Here is a 5,210-nt window from a genome sequence, read left to right as displayed (position 1 = left end):
GAATCACTCCTGGCGGTGCTCAGGGGACCATATGGGATGCTGGGATTCGAACCTGGGTCGGCCTGCATGCAAGGCAAATGCCCTACCCGCTATGCTATCGCTCCAGCCCCCTGTGTGAGGTTTTTAATCTAAAAGTTTCATTTAAGTGATAATGAGAGGGTATATATAAATTTATATACATAATATAGCTATAAGATAAATACCATTATCTCAGTATTTACATACACATGAGTGTCTTTGGTGTTCACAGTAAGTACAAGTACATTTGTCAGAAAATAAATGACAGCATGCCAATTGTGAATGAGTAATTATGTATATGTTAGTGAATGAGACTTTTGTATTTGATTATAAACGAATGTGTTGTGTATGAGTGAATGGGTAGCCACTTATTGTATCAAGTGAATGCTTGAGTACATATTTATATGAATGAATAATAAAATTTATATATGTTTGTGAATGTGTTGGTATAAGTGTGAATGTATATGTGTTTGTGCTAGAGAAATGTTTGAACATGTTCATGTGAGGAAGTGAGTGTGTACATTTGTTAATGTCAGCGTGTGTCTTATGAGCATGTTTTGTGAATTCATGAGTTGTGTATGTGAGCAAGTATTTGTGTCAATAAACGGTGAGTAAATTATACATGAAAGCATATTATTTCACAAGTCATAATGAAAATGTTAATGCAGATTTGAGTGTTTAAACATGTAAGTGATTCTTTAAGCATATTTGGGTGTGAATTTATGTGCGACTATGTTAAATCAAGTATGCTTATATGTATAAGTGAGTGTGAATATATAAGCATATTTCATAAAGTGAATTACTATAACTATATATGTTAGCTTGAAAAATTGAGTAGCTTTATGCATTTCCATTAACTTTAGAGTTATAAGCTTGAGCCATTTGGGTATAAATCAGTGAATATCTGAGCATTTCCCATATTAGTAAATACACAGGAATTTTTTTGTTAATGTAAGCACATTTATTTGATTAAGTAAATCCTTGTGTGTTCATGTTTATTATAAATTAATGATCATTTTAATGAATGTTAACGTGATTACATGTGTAAGTTAATGCTTCACCACAGTAACTTCTGTGAGCTTATAAGTATGTGAGTACACTTATATGTGGAATGTATAAGTGTATATGAACTAATATGGAAGCATGTTTTCTCTGGGTGCTATATATATAAATACATTTATATACCTTCATAAACACGTGGATAAGTGTAAACATTTATGTGTATAAGAATTTTTAGTTTGTTCATGTGAGTTTCTATGTGAACATATTTTTAATATATACAAACATTAACATAATTGTGTGAGCGAACATGTGAGCATGTTTTGTGAGTGAGTCTATTTGAGAGTGTTCCCATATATGTAAACATGTCTGTGTCATTGCAGAATTGTTTTTAGCATCATCATTTATGAGATAAAGTAAATGGAAATCTCTATTGATCAGTAAAATCATCTGAAATTTTGGGACAATTTATAAGAAATATTCTATAGGGATGGGTAAAAGAGGAACATTATAATAGATGAAACCCTTTGATTCCTTTAAAGTTCTTCCAGCTTACTTGTGCTATCTTTTGTTCCTATGAAAGTGATTTTGTACAGCAAATCCAGGTGATATTTACAGCTGGATATAATGTTATAGTTAAACAAGCTCAGAGTTCAACTACCTTGAATTTAGCATTTAGTTTCAAAAAACTGGTCAATAACTCAGCCCACTAATGACCACAAAAATAAGAGGTAGGAGCACTGTGAAGAAGAAGAGGCGAGAACGACCAAAGCCCACACACAGATGTACTCCGTGTCCAGCGCCCACATCCTGCCACTGTTGCCACCATACTCAAGAGAAAAGCAGAAGAGGATGCTAAAGGAGATCAAGCTAAGGTGAAGGATGAACCAAAGAGAAGACCTGCAAGGTTATCAGCTAAACCTGTTCCTCCAAAGCCAGAGCCCAAGCCTAAAAAGGCCCCTGCAAAGAAAGGAGAAAAGCTACCCAAAGGGAAAAAGGGGAAGGCTGATGCTGGCAAGAATGGAAATGATCCTGCAGAAATGGAGACGCCAAAACAGACCAGGCACAGAAAGCTGAAGGTGCTGGAGATATCAAGTGAAGTGCGTGCATTTTTTTACGTAGGAGTACTGCTATTTATTCAGCCACTGATTAGCTGATTGAATTGGGCATGAATTCCACCTTACTTTTTTTCAGAATTTTATTTATTTATTTATTTTTCTTATATTTATTTATTGAATCATTGTGGGAAAAGTTACTAAACTTTCAGGTTGAAGTCTCGGTCATACAATGATCAAATACCTCTCCCTTTACCAGTACTCTGTGTACTTCTGGTGACTGTACAGTTTGAAATACTATTTTTAACAAGTTTCATAAAAATGCAGAATTTTGTTTTACTATATTTTTAAATCTATGTTGTTAGCACACAGAACACTTCATTGTTGTTTAGGGGGAAGGGCAGAAGTCACTAATAGATGGTCTCCAAAAGTGGATTGCCATGGGAAAAAATAACTTTTCCCCACTAGTTTTGAGAGACTTCCTCTTGATTTCCAGGAGGAGGGATTCCTTGACTTGACACGGTGGCTACACTGGCACCCAACGCCTTGTGGTGGGGAAAAACTAAAATATATTTCTATATCCTGTCTCCCTCTCTGCCTTCATTTTTTAAAATTTATTTATTGAATCACCATGAAAAAAGTTACAAAGCCTTTAGGTTTATGTCTCAGTCATACAGTGATCAAACACTCATCCCTTCACCAGTGCACATTCTTCAACACCAAGAACCCCAATATACCCCCCTTCCCACCACTCCTGAAACCTGTGAGGTAGAAGATTTCTACTTAACTCTCTCTCTACTTTGATTACATTCATTATTTCGACAAAAGATGCACCATTATTATTTGAAATTTCCTCCCAACAATCAGAACTGCTGAAAAGGCATTGTGAAATAATTTGTTTTCTGTTGCTGGTTATGCAGACCATACGATGTCACTATTGTGGCTGCACGATTTTGGATTTCTGATATTTTACTAATTAAGTCTGGAGGGATTTCTGCCAAAAGCCAGATAATTATGAGATTGGTTTGTGTGTCTCTTGGGCCATGACCATGCCAGAGAGCCACTCGTGGGGGGCAATTCGTGGCCTTGGTAGGGCGTGAAGGACGTGCCAGTTCTGCCCTCCCCCCATCCCCACCTTCAGCATAGACTTGACTTCCTTAACCCCAGAGAGACCTGTTGAGCCTGGACTCCCAAAAAGTGGTTACCAGGATGTCAGGCCATCTGGACTTTGCAGTGCCCCAACTGAGATGGCAGCCCTCAAAAGAACGGTTCCTTTTTTAGATTGTGGATCTTCAGTTTGATCATTCTGCCATTTTCCTTTCATTTCTTGAAAGTCAGGGTCGGCTTGTGAAAAGTTGTTAAACAGCATACTAAATGTGAAATGTCAAACCTCACTCTAAACTTTCGCTGTTCAGAGCATCAAATGAAGATGTCATTGGGTTTTATAATTAGATTGGCATAAGCAAACCCAAAATGTGGTTAAATTTTCCATCCTATGTATTGCTGTGAATGAGATTTAGTTTAGTATCAATTATATGTTTCTTCTTATTCATATTCGTGTACATTAATTTTTTAGTTTCTTGCCAACTGCCAAAACGGCTTTGATACACAGATGCATATCTCTGTATCAGGGATAAGCTTAACATATTCTCATCTCAGAAATTTGGAAGTTAACTTCGTGACACACAAAATTAGATCCTTAATTATGTATCATTTACATATTGAACTCTCACAGGTGGATAAAGTTGTATCAAATATATTCAAGTTGCACTATTGAACACAGTTGACCGGTTTCTGTCCCCTTTTATCAAAATGTAGCTGTATTTTAATCAGGAGTTATCTGTTCTATCAATTATAGAGAAAATATTTCTTTGGAAACCATTTCTACAGTTTTAAAAGCCTCAGAAGTGGCCTTCTGTGAGGTAGTAGTCTAGCTATACCAAATGTTAAATTCCTGGGTTTGCTACTAAATCTCTAATTACTTGTTCTATAAGGTGATGTGTGTCTGTATGTGTGTGCATATTTTAAATTTTCCTACTATCCTTATCATTGCTGGTCCTATAAGGTGGTGTGTCTGTGATTTTATAATTATTTAATCAAGCATGATTTACAAAGTTAAAGTCAAGTTTTAGGTATCTAATATTCTAACACCAATACCACCACCAGTGTAAACTTCCTTCTGTCTACCTCTGTTTCCATGTTCTCTCCCACTTTTTCTGCACATCCCCAACTGCCATATTAATAGGCACACTATAAAATTTGGTGGTCATGGTTTGGATCTCCATGTTTTCAGTGGTTTGGATAAATAGCTAAACTACTCTCCTACACTACAAGTAGGTGATGATAATGGTAATTACCAGAGAAAATCCACGGTAAGAAGTCACTTGACAAACTTGTTAATATATTTTTTTCTGTCTCAAAAAACAAGGTCTGTGAGAGAGTGGGTGTGGCAAAGGGGAAGATAAAGACAGAAGAATGGAGTGCTGGCATCTGCAGTCATGATGGTGGGACCGACCAACAGCAGGTTCTCATTGTCTCCAATCTCATTTACTTTTTATGAGTCCTTATGTTATCCAGATGGTATGTCTTCTCCAGACAGACTTCATATGCAGTAATTTTAGATTATCAGGACTAGGAGGAATAACCAATAGGTATATAATCAACACCTATAAAGGCAGAAACTTCTCAGACAAAGAAAGATCATAGTAATAAGGGAGGGTTTAAAAATAGGTCCTCTGTGGTAGGCAGCAAGGGAATCAATATTCCCTGTGTGTAGTTATTGGTATTAACTGATCTTGGAGTGTTTCATTTTACATACTGAGCATTAGGAGCAGGTCCAGGATTCCACAGTGCCTTTAGTAGAACAAAGGATGTGGGTAGCAAATGTGGGCACCTTTTTCTAGAAAGTTGGTGTATAATTTGTTTGGTTTATGTTAGATGATTAAGAAAATGAACAAACTCCAGAGCACTGGTCCATGTTGGACTCTTGTCTGAATAAAAAACAAGCAGCTAATAGTAAACAGAATAGTGTAGTACTTGAAAAGACGGACTCTCAAACCAATAAAATAAAGCAGAGTGGTCAGAGAAAGAAATATATATATATGTATACATACATATATATATATATATACAACAAAT

General features: G+C 36.1%; 1 pseudogene; it reads left to right on the top strand.

Moving 5' to 3' along the window:
* Positions 1-750: 750 nt before the first annotated feature.
* On the top strand, positions 751-2,116 carry LOC130034134 (non-histone chromosomal protein HMG-17-like; annotated as a pseudogene).
* The last annotated feature ends 3,094 nt before the right edge of the window (positions 2,117-5,210 follow it).

This window comes from Sorex fumeus, unplaced genomic scaffold, assembly GCF_029834395.1.
Source record: "Sorex fumeus unplaced genomic scaffold, SorFum_2.1 ptg000058l, whole genome shotgun sequence".
NCBI lineage: Eukaryota > Metazoa > Chordata > Mammalia > Eulipotyphla > Soricidae > Sorex > Sorex fumeus.
The sequence above is the reverse complement of the archived record's forward strand: the minus strand, read 5'-3'. Positions and strand labels throughout refer to the sequence as shown.